Here is a 22,346-nt window from a genome sequence, read left to right as displayed (position 1 = left end):
GGACCGGGCCTTTGGAGCAATTTCCTTCGACAATGTCTGGGTACTAAGAGGTGATAACAAACGGCTTCAGCGATAGTATGGGCCCTGTGTCGCAGTGGGACGGACGCTGATAACAAATGCAAACGAAGAATGACCAGGTGAACAAAGAGAGGTGTTGATAACGCTAGAGGTACGCTGCAGAGTGAAGTATAATAAATGACTTTCTCTCTCTCTCTCTCTCTCTTAGGCGTCACACATAACCTCTTCACCTCGACAGCGTCCATGCCTTTTGAAAATAGTGATGTGTCTTGCGATTGCTCCTCTGTGTTTGTCCAAGTGATATTGATCGCAATTAAGGCGAGGAAAAGCGACAATGGACTCGCGTTGTTATTGCCAGTTTAGGGGAATTACAGCATCACCCAACCACCTGGCTACGCAGTTGTCGTAGGCCTACCGATCCGAAGCGAAAACGAGCGGGTTTTCAAAGAAAACCTTCAACGGCAGCAAAGTTAAGCATGGGAGCGAAGCGTCATCACACAATGAATGACACGAGGACTTCTTGGATCAGCAGCTGCTCGGAAGAAAAGAAAATGACAAAAAGAATCAATCCGGTTGGGAGGGAGCGGCGTACCCTGGAGGATAATGCAGGAGGGGGAGGGGGGGGGTAGGAGGAGGAGGGAGAAGAAGACCTTTGCTGCTGGTGTCCGGTGTAAATGGTTATTGCTGCTTAAACCTTAAACCCGCTCGGTGCTGACGCATTCCCTGAGAGGTGGCTGACTTCGGGGCGGGAGCTTTCACCTCTTTCGCATTCTTACGATTTCTCCTGCAGTTTTGTTGGTAATGTGATATCAAAAGTGGTGGAGAAAGGGATTCTATATCGCCTATGTCATATCTACATTCAACATTTTTATATGAACACGAGATGAAATACATTATGTTATATAAATACAGTATATCATTTTTAATATTATCAGTAACTGCTGTAGTTGTTTTAACAGCAAGGTTGGAATGCAACAGAACCGACGTAATTCAAGAAGAGGACGAATATATCTTAAGAAAATTCCACCATGAGTGGTTTAAAAAAAAATTGTGCTTTACTCTAAGCATCGAAGTCCCATACGGGGGCACCATATACAGAACACTTTCCAAAGCACACTTGTAGATAATACTAGCACTTCTTTGTAGCGTCTACTCGGTTCCGGTTGTAGTGCTTTTACATGTCCTCCGGTCTCTTCGTAACTAACGAACTTATCAACCTACCTTTCCTGTTCCGTTTTTCAACTCTCCTGTAAGAACAAATCCTTCGACAGAACCTGACTGGGTGGTTTCGGTCTCAAAATAAATGATAATGTTATTGATAAAATAATATGCATCCAAGGTACACTTCGCCAAGTAATGACATTTACGGCAAGATCAGCATGAAGATTAATACCGGCCCTGTAAAAAAGACGATTGAATCTGTAGTGCATTTATGCATGCCGAAAGATGTGCACACTTGCGCGATACACAGTAAATAATAAAAAAATAAATAAATAAATATAAATATACATACGTGTAAATTTATACAGATAATATACATAATATTTATATATATAAATATATATATTACACACACACACACACACATATATATATTTATATTATATATATATGTATTATTTATATATATATATATATATATATATATATATATTTATACATTTATATATATATATATATATATATATATATATATATTTTTTATATAAACACATTATTGTTATGTAAAGACCCTTATCCGTAATGGTAGTGATCTAATCAGATATTGATAGTATGTGAAATAACGTTGATAGGAAATGCAGTTTATTTGAGGGTATAAGCGTGCAACGCCAACACTTAAGAAGATAGAGAGAAAATAAAAAAAAAAAAAATTCGCAAGACATAAAGCTGCCTAATGATGCAGAAAGGCGCCAGCATCACGCCGCGTATTTGGTTTGTCTGGGGTGTCATCGTAAACGTCACTCACCGGAGTTTTTCTTTATTATGCTTTGTTTTTTTTTTTTTTTTTTTACCACCACTGTTATTATTACGATTAATTTGTGTCCCCTCCAAAGTCCCGTATATCTAGTCAATCTTCAAGATGATTTAGACCTAAGCAGACGCAACTGTTTGCTCTAGAATGGCTAACCTTTTAACCAATTATTCCTAAAGACCTACTTGCCCTAGTCATCTATACATCCCTAATTATTTTTACTCGGTTTATCTGCTTAAATGCCGTATCAGTAAAATGTTCCCTATTCACTTGACCTCTATCCAAATTCCATTAGTCCGTTGAAGCTGTTTATGCTTGAAATGATTATCGTTCAATGCACAGGCCGACGGGACGGCCAACTAATACCTTTTTTCATCTTTTATTACGAAAAAAACATTATCTGATACAATTACATCTTCATATACATTTTAATCTAGGAACGGCTGTCTTGGGATTTTACCGGTTCCGCCATGTAGCGAGTTTTGAAAAAAGCAGTTTAGGCTACCCAATTATTTTTCAGTCTTTGGTCGTCCATTGAATTTTAGTTATTAAATACAGCATAAAACACCTGCATAGCCTGTAGGAACACTAAGGACAATTTTGACTTCTGCAACTAAATGTCCCCTGTAAGTATATCTCTATGTGCCATGGAAATCATTTAATACTGTAGAATCAAAATGAAGATTTAGTTACTATGTATAACTTGCTTTCGGTCAAAGGCCAAATCTCCCGAAGGATGTTAACATCTGAGTACAAACGAATTTTTGAAGTCTTGCAACTACGAAGCCTTGGAAATGGATTGTCCCAACTCTGATGATCGCATCAGAGTACTTAGCTTGCTGAAGGAGCTAACAGTAACTTTTCAATTTTTTTCAACGAACTCTTAGGAATACTACAGGTGCATACAATCCTCAACTTTAGAACAACATTTCAAAGGTCATCATCCATTAGGTGGTTAAGTTGTAGTTTAAATGAAGATAATGAAGAATTGGGAGTTCTTCGTTGCATCTGGTTACACAACAACCTACAACCTTCCAAGAAGAGCTTCATCAGATTATATGGAGTCTGTATCAGATGCCGACACACGAAAACCTTACTCACGGAGTTTATTTTCTCTGACTCTTATCAATGAGCTAAAGTCTGATCGTAAATGCACACCACACTGGCTTGTAAATTCGAACCCAGCCGATAAGATTCAATAGTTGCATTAGATCCAGAAACATGTAAGTAACTTGACTGAAGGAAGTTGTAAACAATAAATGTAAATACAAACCAATCAAATAAACTTACGTCGTTGATTTGGTTCTGTTCCAAGATGATCACTGCAAACACGTTTATTTATTTATTAAAATAGTTTAACCAGTCTAGGCCAGAGGACAAGCACTGGGACCAAACAGGTCATTCGGTGTGGGGATGAATGAATGATAAAGAAATTAAAAACTGCACAAACTGCACAAAGGCATACGCTTTTACACTGGAACACACGCACACATTATATACATTTACTCACGACTGCAAACCAGTAAATCGCCCAAAGGCTGTGGTTAAAGATATCAATGTTAATATCAATGCAGTAGGAACGAATGATATACTGGAAAAAATTATGTGAATAACGGAGGTGCACAAAGGGATAAGGTTGTGAAAGTTTTACTACACATGGGGCTCATCCATACTTAAATATTTACAGTATATAATCAAGTGACTTGCACTGTTTTAACTCTGGAGTCTCATCTGTTACAGGAAACTGCACTGAAGTGTGTATGTATATATGTATATATACATGCATGTATAATATATAATAAATATATGTATATATATGTGTTTGTTTGTTTGTTATGGTTTCGGTACGTTGATGACATCTTTTGTATATGGCCTCTAGGTGAAGATGTGTGTGCTTTTACAAAAGTTGAATTTATTGGTTCCATTATAAAATTTACTGTTGAAGAGAAAGACTCAGTTTCACCTATTTTAAATGTAAATGCACAGAGACATTGTTGTAGTTTTAAATTTTCCGTTTACAGGAAACCCATTAATGTGTCATCTTACATTCATTTTTATTCTAATCACCATTTGAAAGTCAAGCTCTGTTTTTTCTTCCATGTTTTTATGAGCTTACGAGTTTGTTGACCTGAGTTTTTGGGAGGCTCATTTCTCGAGGATATATGACACTGCTGTTTCTTTGAAATATCCACAAATTTTAAGTGACGTAGCTTTAAAAAAAATCTAAAAAAAAACTGTTTATTCTGTTGACAATGTACAGAATTTTAAACAGGATAATTTGCAAGTTCTGCCTTTCTTACCGCGGATTTTGACGGAATTCAAAACTGTTAATGTTGTTCTTTAGAATTCACAGATTATTAAATCCATTTAAATAATGAATTCCCCATTTGATGAATTATCTATGAAACCCCGTGTAAAGATTGTCATAAGAAATATATCGGACAAAGTGGTAAAATACTGGTAGCCAGAATTAATCACCATAAATATTGTGTTCTTAAGGGAAATATGTCTAATGCTCTTTTTTTTTTTGCATAAGAATAATTATAAACATCCGATTGACTGGAAAAATGCTAGGAAGTAATTGTTCGTTAAGACATAGTTAAAAGAAATATTACCGACTCATGTATAACAACTAAAGGAAGATTGTATTTTTAATATTTGCAAGGGTTTATATAAAAAGGATGGTTTGATTACAAAGGGTCTTGTTCAGCAATTCAAAATCATGTGTGTTTTTCCTGTTTTGTTTGTAGGACCACTTTTTATATAAGTGGTTTCTTAAGTTGTGGACTTGTTTGCTTGTTTACTGTTTTAATGCTCCTGCCTATTCCCTTTATGTTATTATGGTTTTCTGTTCAACTTTACTTTTTGACGCCCTTCAGCTGTATCGCATTTTGTATTGTACCCTGAAAAAGCGTATATATTAAATGCACGAAAGCGCTTGGTATTTATGCCTTTTAATAATATTTCCTTTTGGCTCTTGCAGTTCATTTAGTCACGTGATCCATGTGACGGTATAGCAATTATATATATATATATATATATATATATATATATATATATATATATATATATATATATATATATATATATATATATATATACTGAAGCATTTTGTGCAGATTTTCGACTGTCCATTACATCAAAATATACATTTATTTTCTGTTTGTAAGGAAAGCTGTTTGTTGATAATTTTCACATCTGACGTTGAGATACACATGCATACACAAACGCACTAACCACACACACACACATAAACACACACACACAAGTACTTCGTGAACCCCACATTAATTACCTAATCTACTAACTATAAAAATTTGGAGGATTTTTCCTTTGCTGATCTCATGTCTTAGAAGCGAAGAAAAATGGCACCGCATTGGTTTCGAAATACGGAGAGTCATGGAATCTTGCTAGAAAGATGAAGTACCGAATCTTTTCTCAAATCAGAATAAGGGGATGATTTAATCTTAGCCTGAAAACTAACAACTGGAATTTTACTCTGCGTAACTTACGCAATCATTAAACGGTACTGTTTGAGTGAATGTCATCTGTATAGCAAACGGTCGTTCTGAGAGAGAGAGAGAGAGAGAGAGAGAGAGAGAGAGAGAGAGAGAGAGAGAGAGAGAGACGTTATCAACAGAACATCCCCCAGCCACCCGCGAAGACTTTTCCCTCTCTTGTGAAGTTTGAATCGTCAATAAAGCGACATTTTGGGACGTAAACGACCAATCACTTGGGCATTAGAGTCCATCCGAGGCTACTGCAAACAAGCCCTTAATAGAGAATGTGCTGGTGGTAGGCGCTGGTAGCGATAATAAAAGATATCATAAAATTCTTTTCTTTACGGGCACCCCTTTCACTGTAGACCAGGGATGTGGCTTTAAAGATGGCGTAGATGAAGTCCCTAGATCTCTGGACCGACGTTTTCCGTATTCTGTCGGCGATTACACCTACATTTATACACTCTTTTTATGATTAAGGAGAAAACGACAATGAGCCACTGCTCTGAATGGGCGATAATTCTTACAAACTTACATAAGAAAGTGGCGTCTTGTTTCGGAAGTTACCTTAAATAGGTAATGAGTGTTTCTATTTAACTGTGGCAATTACTGCGTCTTCAGGATATAATGAAGGGTTATGCCGATGATATAAAAATAAAAGGTATTCAGGGTAAAATACTAACCTTTAATATTGAAAGCTCACTTAATGCTAGATATTATATATATACAGTATATATATACAGTATATATATATATATATATATAATAAGAGTGTGTGTGTGTGTGTAAATATAATGAGAGAAAAACAGATAGAAATCGATAACAATCAGAGCCACTCTGGAACGGTTTACAGACAAGGCAATAAACGCCCTTCCAGTGACCAACGCCAGAGTAACCCCGAAGACGTCCTACGAAAGCTTGGTATCCCCAAGTCTTCAGCCGCCCTAAAGTGACGGTGGAAGCCACCCTTGAGATCGGGATAAGCCCCCTGGGTGACCCAGGGGACCAAGGAATAGTGCGGCAAGAAAGCTTCTCGACGCGAGTTGCGCAGGGAACATCATAACCATTCGGTGGAGGCAATTTCATGCCCATTGCAAGGACGGGTTCGTCCACGACAGTTTGTGGTATACATGATATGAAACCGGTCCTAAATGACTCTCTCACACGCATCACACACACAAAATAAGTAAGCACCAAAGTGCGTGACACATGGGGCGTTCACTGTGCTTCTGACGAGCCAGCTTTTTGTGAATATCTATGAGGCATCTTAGGTTTCGGATGTTTTCCGCACAAGTTGTTCATCCAAGATTAAGATTTAAGGTGTGAACGTGACAATGAATGTGTTTTTTTTTTTTGTGAAGCCATCTGTTAGAGGAAATTCCCGATGTTTATTTATATAAATAAATAAATAAATACCGTATTTTATGGCGCAGAAGACGCTATTTTTTCCAAAAATCAGTCTGGGAAATTCAGAAAGACTCCAAGAGGAAGTTTTTCAAGGCCTATCATAAACACGGAGGAAGGTCATCTTTTGCTAAGCAATAACCAAATTAATGTATATGACCCCTGAATGAAATGCTCAAATAACTATTCAAGATGGTAAATAAAAAAAAGTATCATAGAATTAGAGAGATATACCTAACTTAGTCATAAAAATTCCTTCCCATATCGGCAGATTACGGTAAACGAGTCAACGGGCCATAATAATTTACATGTTGCATAACAATATACCGTATTTTCACTCTACTCCGACGACTCTCACTTGGGAACATTAACTTAAAAAATAAAATTGCAGCATCTTAAAAGGGTTTACCAGTGAACCTATGTTTAAACTTTGGTTGTAAACTTACTGTATCTAAGTAGTCTACATATTGTATAAGAAAAATGCAGACTGTGTATGATTAAAAGGACCTGCATGACGTTATACCATCCGCAAAACATCTTAGTAAGAAGGTGCAAGTCGTGTGAGCTTATTTTTACGTTTACATATTTTTTCCAAGATTTTGTTAGTCAAAAGTGGGACGCGTCTCCGAGCCCGGAGCGTCTTTGACGCAGTAAAATAAGGTAAATAAATAAAGTAAATAAATAAATTATACATACATACATACATACATACATATATATATATATAAAATATATAAATATATATATAACGGGTGTATCTATGTATGCATGCACGTGTCTGTCAACAAACTTCTTATGATGGGGTGGGTTTAAAAGAAAAGCATAAGACTTATGGGAACATACATCATCCCCTAATAGTTGAAAACAGGAACTCATGGCATAAAAACACTTTAGTCATCTATTTAAAAGCACTTTAAAAATCTAAACTGAAATATCACTGTAAATTTAGGGCCACATCTAAGTGAAAGCATATTCATCAATTCACAGTAAACAAATACCTCTCCGGATGTATATCTTGCCTCCTCCTCCTCCTCATGCCTTCAGTCTTTCTGACGAGGGCAAACAGATTGCACGGAAGATAATACGACAGTTTCTCAGCGCCATGCAGCTTTGTTTTCATTTTATTTGTTTTACGCGTGTTTAGTTATACAACCGACTGTTTATTTAATTCTTTTTTCTTTAATTCGTGGTTATTATGATTTGTACTTTACCTCAGCTGTTATCTCTGAATGTTCCCCCTCAGCCCACGGCATTCTGTTCTGTGAATCTCGCCTTGTTCTATATGGATGTATGACGTTATTTTTGGTATTATATATACGTCCTAATATATATATATATATAATATATATATATATATATATATATATATATATATATATATATATATATATATATATATATATATATATATATATATATATATATATATTATCTTCATTTTATCTTCATGTTCGTTCAGGCAGGTATGTGCCAAGACACTCCTTTGTCTTAACGTCTTTGTTGTCAAAGAGATGTTGACAAACTGAGTTTTCAGGTTGTCACCTAATCCATCAATGTCACCTTGAGAATATTTATTTCCTTACAAATCATCAGTTTTGTTTCAAAATAAGGATAATTAAGAGTAATTAGTTTAAATGATACTGACAATACAGACACTCCTGATTAATAGACGGAAATGGTTGTTAACTCGGTGGAATGCTTTATACATAAACTTTCTCGCCGACTTCATTTTAACGGGACTTTCCTACCTCTCTATGGCATTTTCTTTCCCATTCTTAGGGACGCAACTTACTTGTGCTATTCTCATTCATAGGGTACTAAAACTCTGTCTGTAATCCCTTAAATACCTAAGCACGAGCGGCCCCCCCAACAAACCCTCTTCTCTTTAGTATCCCCCACCAGTTCCTAGGTCCTTTTATCTGCTTTTAGGAAACTGCATGTCCAATGGGAACACAATATACTTTTCTATGAGGGTCATTGCTTGACCATGGGCTTATATCGATATAAAAGAGACTTGGACATTTTTTTCTATTAAGGACCAATAACTGCGCGGATGACCTTACTTTTTACCCTGTCTCCTGGCGACTTAATTTTCCACCAGGCCTTTGTCTATCATTCAACTATCCCTAGTGCCTTTATTTATGACTAGGATGGTTAACATGTCCACGGGGTACATATTCCTATCCCTGAGGTTCTTAGGTTCTTCATTTGTTCCTAAGGACTTTCATTCCTTGGGGGTCTTTTTCCTGCTCCTGGGGGCTTTGTCGCCCCCTGAGGAATTTAACCTATTCCGTGGGGTTTTTCTTATCCTGGGGACCTTCACCAGTTGCTAAGATTCCCTCGGCCAGTCTTTGGGTCCCAAAGTGCTGTTGATTCGTTCCTACCTGTCCTGTTTATGACCTCGCAACCTGTGTCCAACCTCCTTCGCCAAAACACACATGCAACCTTATACAGAACAGGTTTGGCTAATCCTCACCCATGAATGAACTAATACCCAGTAGTCGTGCTGTCTACTCTTCCATATCTCTGCCAACATTGCAATGGCCATAAGCTCCATCCCAAAGCTAAGCAATTTATACCCCTTTCTCTGCTTTGGTTGCACACAAGCTCGCTCTCTCTCTCTCTCTCTCTCTCTCATCCATCTGAGCTTTTGTAATCTTCCATTAAGAAATCAAGAACATTTGAAGCATTTCAACAAATTCTTTCGAATTTTTCATAATTTGTATATTGTAATGTGGACATATTCCTTCTAAAAAGACGTTATAGATATATATGGAAGCAAACTGGTGTGATCAGTTGAAAAAAATATTTATATTTCCATTAACTCTTGAACAACACACTCGATAATGACCTCCACTTTCTCTCTCTCTATTAATTTTTTTGAAATTTTACCAGCCAACAATATATAATCAAACAAATTATTGGTGTTATTGGATCCAAAAACTTAATTTTTCTTAATTTTTTTTTTAACTTTTAAGTGTGTTTTTAAAGCCTTTTAAGACACTGACTTTTTCCAGGTAATTTTCCAGCCCAACCTCGATTCTGCCGTTTTGTCCTTATGACCTTTTTTTTTTATCGCTTTATGACTGCAATTTAGTACAGGGTGATTCAAAGGACTGAAGAAAACTATTTTGCTCTATCGCTTCTCGTCGCAAAGTTGATATATTAATATACTTATGCTTCATTTGTTACCGTATTTTGCAACCTTTTAACCGTAAATGCAAGTCTATTTTGCAGTTCTGCATAAAGGATATATTTCAGAATTTTTTTCAACAATTTTACTCATAACCAAACGATAAACAACTTTTCTAAGTTCAAATAAAAGTCTTATATTGTGACCAAAATTAATAAACTGCAGCCCTAGTAGTAACTCAACTAAAAACGAAATTTATATATATATATATATATATATATATATATATATATATATATATATATAGATAGGCCCATAAACACTATTTAAACGTTGCAACCATATATTTAGGCACTTGCTTCTGTGCCGTTGAAAAGATATATTTTGCAACGTTTAAATAGTGTTTTATGGGATGGTTGCAATTCATTTAACTAGTGTATTACAGGAAAAGACATTCATATATATATATTACATATATATTATAGGAAATATATATATATATATATATATATATATATATATATATATATATATATATATATATATATATATATATATATATATAAATATAATACTTTGGAGCTGAAAGAAACAACCTCCAAACATCTTCACCTACTAGAATAAAAAAATCTTTTAAAAAATTTAGATTTTAACCTCATGATAAAAATACTCGGCGTCAATTTTCAAACAAACAAACTCCAATCTTACAGTCAAAAGAGCAAGAGGTTCCGCCGGCATAAGGACCACTTAATCTAAAAACGACAACACAAGAAAGAGAAACATAATATTTTTCAATCTTCAGATGAAAGGAAACAAGCCCAGAGTCCATGTTCCCTCACGGTGGCCACCTTTACCAGCACAGCGCCATATACGTGAGGTTATCTACAGAGTCCCGCCACTCTCGCGTACGATTAACTCATGCAAGATGTTTATCAACTCTGTGAACCGCCTTTGGATCCTTATCCCATCAGCTCCATTGTAACTTAAGCTCGTAATTCCTCGCAGATATCCTCTTATCCTAAGGGACGCACCTTTCCATCACTGCCCATCCTCTTCTGTAAAATGCCCATTCTCTATCCTTATCCTTCGTGCACCTCAAGTTGCACGTCTTTATCCTGTCTTAACGAAACCTCGTCGCTTTTTCTCGAAAATCATTAGCCTTAGGACTGCGTGGTTCGGTAACCGTGTATCTCATCCTACTGACAAGTTCGGAATATCTGCCTTCCACCGTTTCTTTGAGCCCTTAATTTTCCATTTTTCGCCTCTCCAGGGTTTAACTACTCAGCCCCGCTCCCTCTCCCAACCCCCAGCACCTTCTCCACCTCTTATTTTTCTCTCCCCTTCGGTTTCTTGATTCCAATAGGCCTGGCTGGGTAAAGGCATCAAGACCAAACTTCCTTATCGCAGCTACCTGTTTAAAACAAATTGCAACTTCCCCACGCACAACCTCCTATCCCATAAGGATGATGATCTCTATGACACGCCTATCAATCTTCATCCACATCATAGTTCCTCGTTGGAGGAGTCGGTAGAGTTGTCGGCTAGCACTCGCTAGGCCCGAGTTCGAGTCTCCGGCCGGCTAATGAAGAATTAGAGGAATTTATTTCTGGTGATAGAAATTAATTTCTCGCTATAATGTGGTTCGGATTCCACAATAGGCTGTAGGTCCCGCTGCTAGGTAACCAATTGGTTCTTAGTCACGTAAAACAAGTCTAATCCTTCGGGCCAGCCCTAGGAGAGCTGTTAATCAGCTCAGTGGTCTGGTTAAACTAAGGTATACTTAACTTTCATCCAGATCATTTTTCAATTACACACCTGGGGCTGCAAAACTTCAGGTGCGCTCCCACTCTCATAACACCTTCCTATCCAAACCCATCTACTGGCCGTATCCTCTCGAGCCTCTGAATCTGCAGAGCACTCCATACCCCCAGCTCCCTACCACCGCCCTCCAAGGCACCTTGGTATCAACCAACACCTCCCCTCCAGGGCGCCGCCAAAACCGGGCACACACTCGTTCCATAAAAGGACCTGGAACGCTGAATTTTACTTTCGCCAAGATTCCTTTTATAGAAGCTTCCTTTATGGAGACCTTTTACGGACCTCCCCGCGCCGAGGGCCAAGGTGGGGGGGGGGGTGTCAGGTCCCGGCTGTGAATGTTTGTCTATCTGTCACCTCATTACCATCTTATTAGGCGCTCATGAATCGCCAAAGAGAGCCAATAGAGAAGTTCTAAATCCGCTTCGAGTGACAATATGCTTTGCATATTCTGGCAACAAGAGGAAAGGCGACGACTTATTTAGAGGTTTAAAGACAAAGGGAGGCGATGGAGAACAAATTTACATTTAGTTAAGACAAGTTTTTTCTCTTTATATACACGTGGAGGAAAGAAATTTTCCCTGGGGTTTTTCAGACAAGGTCGTGGAGAGCTTAATTTACATGTCAGTACAAGAGGAACGGGTTACTATTACTATTCATGACATGCATGAATATTTGTGGAACTAGCCAAAATACCATGAACTTGGTTAACCAGCTTTCATAAACTTGAATGCCCACGCGTGAAACAAAGAAAAAAGAAAAGGAAAAGCCAAGTAAAACTCACTGATGGTTTTTCACAATACGGACCACCAAGTGTTTTTTTTTTTCTTTAAACTTCATTGTTTCCCCTCCTTATTTTCATTCACAATGTCGGAGGCTGGTAAACACAAGGTCTAGAGAATACAGTATTCTCTAGACCTTGGGTAAACATAAACAAGATATTTTATGTACAATCCCGTTGTTTTCATGTCTCATTTTTATATAATAGTTCTGCCACTTCCACAGCTCTCATTGTTCCAAGAGTTTATTACTACCACCACCACTGTTTTCATTATTTCAATCAAAGATATTAGCAGCAGTAGTAGTTAAACCTCTCAACTGAAGCATAATTTCTGCAATTTCCCTTGCAGGGGAAATATGTGCCTCATTCCTTTAAAAATCGCTGCCATTAACCGTGCACCACAATTATTATTATTATTATTATTATTACTTTAACATTACTGATACTGATGTAGCTTTCAATTCCTTTCTAAAAATGCATTTCACACTGTCTGTATTGTATCTGCATGTGTGTGTGTGTGTGTGTGTGTGTATATGACCAAAAGCTGAAACAGAATATATTATTATTATTACAATTACTGCCGTTATTATCATTATTATTTTGATTACTATTAAATACTAGTACCAAAAATATTACTAATAGTGTCCTCAGACAAGGGATTTACTTGTAACTAAAATGGCAACCAACGCTTTTCAGTTTTCTGTGGAAGAAAACTACTGAGGTGGCTATTTGTCTGTCCGTCCGCACTTTTTCTTTCCGCCCTCAGATCTTAAACAAGTAAAAAATGCGCCGAAATTTCTTCGGCGCAATCGAGTTTTCTGTACAGCGTATAATGCTGTGTGAAACTTTCTGTGTGCTGCAGTATGAAACTCTCAGCTACGCCTCCGGAATTGGACTCGGAGGTGCCAGACGCACGACCATGGGTAACTTTAACCCTAAATAAAATAAAAACTACTGAGGCTAGAAGGCCGCAGTTTGGTATGTTTGATGACTGGAGGTGGATGATCAACATACCAATTTGCAGCCCTCTAGCCTCGGTAGGTTTTTATGATCCGAGGGCGGACAGAAGTGCGGATGGACAGACAAATAGCCATCTTAATAGTTTTCTTTAACAGAAAACGAAAACTACTGAGTCTATAGGCCTTAAACTGGTGTGTTGATCATCCACCCTCCAATCATCAAACATACAAAACTGCAGCCCTCAAGCCTTAGTAGTTCTTATTTTATCTAAGTTAAATTTAGCTATAATCGTGCGTCTGGCACTGCTATGGGTGCCAACAACACAGGCCGGGTCCACCGGGCCTTGGCTGAAAGTTTCATGGGCCGCATTTTTTACTTGTTTTATTCTTATGCAGGGGCAGTACTCGAGCTTGTTATCAATGACGGAAGGGACGGGGAAAAGTCTTCATAAAAAAAAACCGAGGGACAGAATTCACGACAGTAGTCTTCAGTGACAGAACACGAGGTAGTATGCATTAACAGAATTCATAATAACGGTTGTGCCACGGTAGTCTCAAGGTGATAATGTTAATAGCAATGATTGAAAATAATACCTATCTATTGAGAAAATCCAACATGACAGAATCTAAGGCAATATTACCCGAGGACAGTATGACAGGTAGTACTATTAATATACTGAACAATATATACTAATCACAAATGTATATTATATCGCAAATGTATATTGGAATTTGAAGACTTAATGATACGTACTTTCATCTGGATACTAAATACTGGATTAGTCCTGGGATATAATCAATTCACCTTATGAATAATTGATCTTCATCAGGAGGAGACGAAGTTTAACTACCAGTCACACAATTTCAAGATCCCTTGTCCTAAACAGAATTCATCCTCTGTGCAGCCATCTATCGCATTCCTTATTGTTAAACATCCAATTCTTTTTCTAACTTTTTCTCCTTATCTCTTTTTCTTACTTCTGGCATAGGGTACATAAGGGTACGCGGTTGCCAGTCCCATCGGGCTCCGCATAAAATACAAAACGAAAATGGAAAAGCCGTGGCCAATGTGACGTCACTGGCCAAGACTTTACAAGATCTGTGGATCTCTCATAGCGCAGCCGCTGCCCTGACTGCCTCAGGCTATCATGGTTCCGAAAATTTTATCAGGAAAAGGAAAAGTATTCATGTTACAACATATCAAAATTCTAAACCGTAGATAGTGTTTCACTGGAATGAAAATTAGCAAGATTAAAGTACCTTTCGAGCGTGTTTTTTTTTTTTAGTTACATGGTCCGTATTGTACTACTACATCTGAAACTGTTTCACATTTATGAGCACAAAGTGGGCGCGTGCGTGTGCAAGCGAGTAAAACAAATTCTCTCGAGTCAATTCTATTTATTTTTTTTTTTTTGCAATAAGACCTTTATTATTATTATTATTACTTCTTTAGATAATGCAGCATTTTCCTGAACTTTATCATTCTTACCTTACTGATGTTGTACTATTAACTTTTCTCTCATTTTTAGGTTTTCCCAATTTTCGAAACTTTCCTAAGTAGCCTACATAATTCTAACTTCAATTTATCATTTCTCAAAGTTTTATATTTTCCTCCACACGTATGTATGTAAATATATATATATATATATATATATATATATATATATATATATATATATATAAGTATATATTTATGTGTATATAAGTGTATATGTACATGTATATATATAATGTATATATGTATATATATACAGCAGTACATATACACACACTATATATATATATATATATATATATATATATATATATATATATATATATATATATATATTACACATACATATACATTATATATATACATACACTTTATATACATAAAGTATATTTTGTGTATATATGTATATATATATTATATATATATAAAGTATATGTATGTGTGTATATATTTTATATATATATATTATATATATATATATATATATATATATATATATATATATATATATATATATATATATATATATATATATATATATTCTTCATCGTTACATTCGCTTACTTTTAAACTGCCTTATACTTTTGTAATTTTCCAATTTCTAAATATGCCCTAAATTTTTATATTCTGCCCTAACATTTTCGTTTCCCACATTTTTGTACATTCCATTCTATAATAATAATAGTCTTCCTTTTATACCCTTCATGCTTTTCAATTAGTCTTGCTTTCATACTTGCATTTCTTTTACATCAATTTCACTTATATAATTCATCACACTTTCGTATTTTGTATCCATCATACTCAGCCCTTACTTTTACGACCTCATAATTCAGAGCTGAAAAGTACCCATCAATCGAGAAACCCTTTCCCAATATCTTCCAGGTTCTAATAATAAGATAGTTTGTCCAGAACCGCCGTTAAGTTTTTACGTCTACGAAACCAGAATTTCGTGAGGACCCACAAAAACTGGTACAGTCGATAACCGGTCGCTGGGATTCCAAAATAGCCGATTTCCTTGATATTACGATTGATAAACAAAGGTTCCATTAAGGCAGGGCAAAAATGCACTTCATTTGTACGATGTGGAAAAATGATTATTGGGGAGATCTCCACTGCAGGTTACCTCAGAAAGGAAAAAATCAGAGGCTTTTTTTTGGAAGGAGTAAAAATTGGTTTCTGTACGAACCTGGAGTGTTTTTTTGATGAGCAAATATACTTTGTTTACTTGATATGACACAGAAATGGAAAAAAGTGGTCACTGAGAAAACGCTTGATGCGGGATATTTGGCAAGAAAAAAAATATTCCATATTCTTGAAATGCCATGGAAGTTAGAAAAAAAATTCTTAGTGTAAAAAACGTTTATGGGTTATTTTACGAAGGGAGCCACTTGCTAATGTGAAACTTACTTGTAAAAATGAGAGATCATGAGATATACGAAAATTTTATCAAAGTAAAATATTCAATCACTTTGATGCGATATTAACGTCAGAAACTGATATAAAACAAACCACTCCTAATGGATTACGTTATATTTTCATTTAAAATTTAACGACTGGTTGAACAACAAAATGAGATTATATTACAAAGGGAAAATACATTTGTTTGCATGAAACCGATGTGAATAAATCTGATTATTCATAAATAATTCTTAAGCATCTTAATTCTTTAAAAAAAAGGGGAATTCTAATGTAGGTAATTCTAAGACCTGTCATGGCAAAATATTTCCGATTACAAGAAAGATGCCGAGAGGATTAACAAAAAAAGGAAAAATAGACAATAAGTGAATGGATGACTGGCATGTCTGTGGAAACGATTTAAGAATTTTTCTTCTAATACTATTTATTCTGAATTAGTAACTCAGCAGTTTGAAAAACTGAAATGAGTTGAAAACTTGAGAAAAAAATTTTCCCATCACGTTTTAGAATAAAGAGCAGGTTTTAAATGAATTTAATAGAAAATAACATTTAAAAAATGGGTGAAAAATAGGTAGAAAAGATGATTATGATGACTAACTATAAAATCATTAAAAAAACATAAAATAGCATTTTAGAGAAATGAAATTCTAAAATTCTTACCATACAAAAATAATAATAATAATAATAAAAGTAAAAAATCAAGAATAAAGAAAATTTAAAATACTGACGGAAAAGTGTAATAACATCATTAAAAGCCTCGTCTTTCATTCTACTAAGTTTCACTGCCTGTTTGGAAGCGCGAGAAGTTTCAGTTTGTTGGTAATGTTTTACACCTTGCGGTTAAGAGTTACATTTAATAATAATAATAATAATAATAATAATAATAATAATAATAATAATAATAATAATAATAATAATAATAATAATAATAATAATAATAATATAATAATAATAATGAGTCATATGGGTGCTAAATTGGAAGCTGACCATCACAACGAGACAATGTTCATGGATGATTGACGCGATAGCACTCGTTCGTCCTTTGATGGAAGACTACATTTTGATGTACTCTAAAAAGTTACGGAGTCTTAAAAGACTCGATACTGTTATACTGCTCCCACACAGTCAAGTTTCAGGTAACTGGATGTTCCATCCTAAGCATATCAACTAAAAAGAAGAAAAACATGAGGAAAGTAATAAAAAAAAGGAATACAACCAAAACGACCACACTCCGTGAGGCGGGAACTGTTCCCCCCATTGTTACACCAGCCATAAAACAACCGAATTGGAGACGTTCTTTAAGGTCACATTTGCCATGAAATAAATAATCGAAGTGCAAAGAGGCTAATGAAGCATAAAAGAAAAGCACCGTCGAGCTGACAAGATGATGACGCGATAAAGGAGAGACGAGGGAAGGGGCTTGGATGAAACGAGACACCGAATGAGAAGGTTAGCAAGACGCTGCCGCTGCCGCAGCTCTCCCAGCTCCCGTTTTGGCGGGCTAGACCTAAACGCCTATCATCCAGTCAATCGGAGAGAGAAAAAGATTAAGTCGTCGCGTTTTCTGGTCGCGCTAATGAGCGAACAGAAAGGCCAACGGCTTGTTTGTACTTAAAGACGACTTTTCTTACGTCTATTAGACTTTTTAGGTCGTTCTTAAGTGCACGAATCATTTATGTTTTCTTTTGTTAAATGGAAGATAAAATGGCGAGGTTTTGTTACAATACTTTGGACAAATTGTTGTATTTATTGCTTGAATATGCCGCTCTCTCTCTCTCTCTCTCTCTCTCTCTCTCTCTCTCTCTCTCTCTCTCTCTCTCTCAGGAAAAAATGCTGGTGATTACGTATAAGAAGGGTAGATTAATCATATTTTTAGATATAATTTCAAATAATTACACTTACAATACTGTCCGTCCCTCCCGGTTATAATGGCAATCATTTACAGAATAACTTAAGTGAAATAATGATACGAATGTTTGTCTGTCCTACAAAGCTTTTAAATACATTTTGACAGTACATGTGAGTGTCTTTGTGTGTGGTTTATTACACACATCAAGAATATCAAGAATTATATAGTTTAACAGGGCTAATAAATAATGTACATGAATTAATAGTCTTAGTAATCATAAAACAATTACTAAACAATTTTTCTCAATCCACTAAAATTTTTGTTTTTACGATTCGTATTCTCATATATCCCTTTGAACAAGGGAGCTTCAAATGAATCAACTCTCGACCAACATATTGTGACAAGCTTCACAAAAAATTAAAAGGCTTTCTCGCACTGAACTCTTTGATACGTAAATAATAAATTTATGCAATAACGTTTTAGACATCACAGATTTATTTTCAGCTTTACTAAAAAAAGTAAACTGCTCAAATGATCCTACACCGACCGACGTTCAGATTTACATGCATAATATAGTAAAATTATATGTCAAACTTCAAGTTCGAAGAAATCAAGGGATTATCCCGTGGAGAGTCTCTAAGACGCCTCTTCAAAAGCCAACTGACCGCGGGAAATATAGTTGAAATAACGTTATACACGGAGAAATCTATGGTGCGCTGATATATGTATGTATGTATATATACATGTATGTATATATGTATATATACATATGTACGTACATACATGTTTATAATTTACATATATACAATTATATACAAAATATTATTATTATTATTATCACCAGAAACATACACTATCCCATTAATGGCTCAGGCATAGGCAGCCGATCGAGACTACAGGTCTACCCCAAAGCCAAATCAAAAAGTCCTTCAAATGAAGGCATCGTGGTACCCCATACAAAAATGGGAAAAAAGCACGTTAAAAGAAGAAGAAGATTATCATAAAAATAGTTTAACCAGACCACTAAGCTCATTAATGGCTCTCATAGGACTGGCCCGAAGGATTAATATGAAATGGAGTAACAGGTCCAGGCCGTAGGCTAAGCAAGCACTAGGGTTAAATGATGAAATTTTAAGATATACAATGTATATTCATATATATACACATACATATATATACGTATATATATAATGTATATATATACACTATACATAATCATCTATATTGTATGGTATATCACTCCTATTCATCAATCACACTTCATTTCTATACAGTCGAGCAGACGTAACAATCCTTCATACATTCTAATTCCTTTTCCAGAGACACTGAAATACTGTTTGTCTTATACTACCACCATCCATTATATTTACTTCCAAAATGCTTTTAAGAAACCAGTCGTTTTTATCCTCCCACCATCTGTTAAAATTTTTATTGTTCAGTCTTCCTAGTCTCCAATTGCCCTCATATAAATACTGCTCACATAAACTCTTAATTTCCTCCTCTTACAAAGTCTTGCACCTCTCACAATTTCTTAGGTTCCTCTTCACTGTCTCTAATTAGAGAGAGAGAGAGAGAGAGAGAGAGAGAGAGAGAGAGAGAGAGAGAGAGAGAGAGAGAGAGAGAGAGAGAATCATTAATTCCGAATTAATTGGTTCGTAGGTCGTTCATCTTCGAATTCGATACTGCTGAATGATCTTCAAGCAACTTTGTCCGCTTCTCTTTTTTAAGAAGTTGACCTATTTAAAAGTTCAGTTTGCACATTTCGTTTTCGTCCCTGTTAGAAAATATCTAAGCAATATTAAACATCATTATTATATCTACTCAAAATAAGCAAGAATGCCTAGCTGAGAAAACTCGTAATTATCCAGAAAATAGCAAACCCAAGAGAGAAAAAAAAGTAAAACAGTACCAGAAAGAGCAAACAACAGATGAAAATGACAAATTAAAAGGGAAAAAGTGACCTTATTCTTATTTCGAGACTATCATATTCTTTGGGTCTGTTTCTGATATTTTCGAAGGGCAGTAAAAACTTTTTCTGGCTTGGCTGACCGCATTCATGATGGATAATTAGGGTTCTGAGTATGGCTATGTATATATGACACATTTATCAATTACGATCATGATGTATGCCTGAATTAATTCTAAGGAAGAGTCCATTGCCCTATTCCAAGCTTAGAATTTACGAGTGAATTGGAAGAAAATAAGTCGGTCTTTTTATATGTAAAGGCCACCACGTAAATGCCAAATTTCGTCTTACTGTATAACGGAAACATTGCTAATACAGAAACACCCATGAACACCATTACCTGCGATTCATTACTGGTCAAACACACTGTTGTAAGTAATTCTTAAAAGAGCTTTTGAAACTTATCATATTTAATTTACAGTATATATATGTAAATCAATCACATTTTATTCTCTCCACAAAAATCATTAGCTGGCCAAAAAACACGTTAGCTTTGCCATATATCCCATAATTAATTAACATATCCATATCACTTTCAACTGATTGTATCAGTTGTATTTTACGGCATAAACTACCCACCATCGAAATCGATATACTCAAGACCACCTGGGTATGTTATCATTATTCTTATTAAAATAGTTTACCAGACCACTGAGCTGATTATGGCCTTTCCACACTAGCGGGCATGCCCGACGGGCACTTCCAGCTGTTTATATTTTCTCTCGCTTCTGAAGCAGTGTTACCAGACAATCGCATCGTTCTGGCTCCATACTCGGTCGGTCAGTATAGTGGAATGGGTTATGGAAACCGTGTTTGCCTGTCGGGCAGTGCCCGCTAGTGTGGACAGGACTGTACGGCTCTCACAGGGCTAGCCCGAAGAATCAGACTGAAATGGACTACCAGATCTAGGCCACAGACCAGGCACTGGGACTAAATGATGTATGAAAATGAAATTTTTAAAATATGCAAACAGGCATATGCTTCTACATTGAAATACATGCACACATAAATACATTTATTCACGTTTCCATCTGCACAATTAAAAAAAAATTATAAAAATCTGAATAAGTTGCGATTTTTAAAATTTGTATTATTTTTTATTAGATTACAGCTCCTCATAATAAAACTGGAATGACTGAAAATGATGTAGATTCTGACAAAATTCACTGATCGATCTATTTACGGTTCTAGGACAATTGTGTAATGGACAATTGCATCCCTCACTATTGCATACCGGGCAATTGCGTCCAGGACTATATTGCGTGCCAGGCAATTGCGTACCCGGACTTTTGTGTACCTGTATTTTTGCATAATTTTAAATATACCTTTATCCATACTGCATATTGCTTGGTTATTTTCGTTAGACTCCAGCCACCTTCTACATTAAAATTTATATTTTCTTGAATAAAAGACATAAAACTACAAACTTCTTCTCTATGCATTATCTTGCCAAATGATTAATAACAGAGAAAAAAATACTAAACTTACGTAAGTTGCGAGTTTTTTCTAGGTCCATTGTTTATGTTTTCACTGTTAAGATGGGTAGCTCTTGTTACGTTCGTATGTTTGTTTTCACCCTGATAAATGCGCATTGTGACAATTTTCTCCTACATGCACAATGACTCCACCCACTAAACAAGATTCTTCAATTAGAATACAGTACCTGTAGTAAAGCATTACTATTGGCACCTGCTTTTGCTGGACTTCAGTTGGTGTGTTTACGACGACAACCCGTTTGCGCATGCGTTCCCCTCAGTTGTTCCTTATCTGTGCTGACCTACTGGACTTGAATTTTGAATCGTCCAATCAGAATTCAGATATTTTTATACAGTACTTTTCTTTCGTGTTTCCAAGGATGTCGTTGGAAAAAGCCGGTTCAGACTGAAAACCAAGTTAGTGTAGTCATGGCTTCCAATTGTGACGGTTGTGCTGTAACTGAATATGAGGCTATTAGCTGGTTTTTAAGAAAATGACGAATCTGTACAATTTTTCAGAGATCATGGCGTTCTTCCAAAGAAGGTGAAGTGTCCCAAGTGTG

Source organism: Macrobrachium rosenbergii, chromosome 29 (assembly GCF_040412425.1).
Source record: "Macrobrachium rosenbergii isolate ZJJX-2024 chromosome 29, ASM4041242v1, whole genome shotgun sequence".
Taxonomy (NCBI): domain Eukaryota; kingdom Metazoa; phylum Arthropoda; class Malacostraca; order Decapoda; family Palaemonidae; genus Macrobrachium; species Macrobrachium rosenbergii.
Note: the sequence above shows the minus strand (reverse complement) of the source record.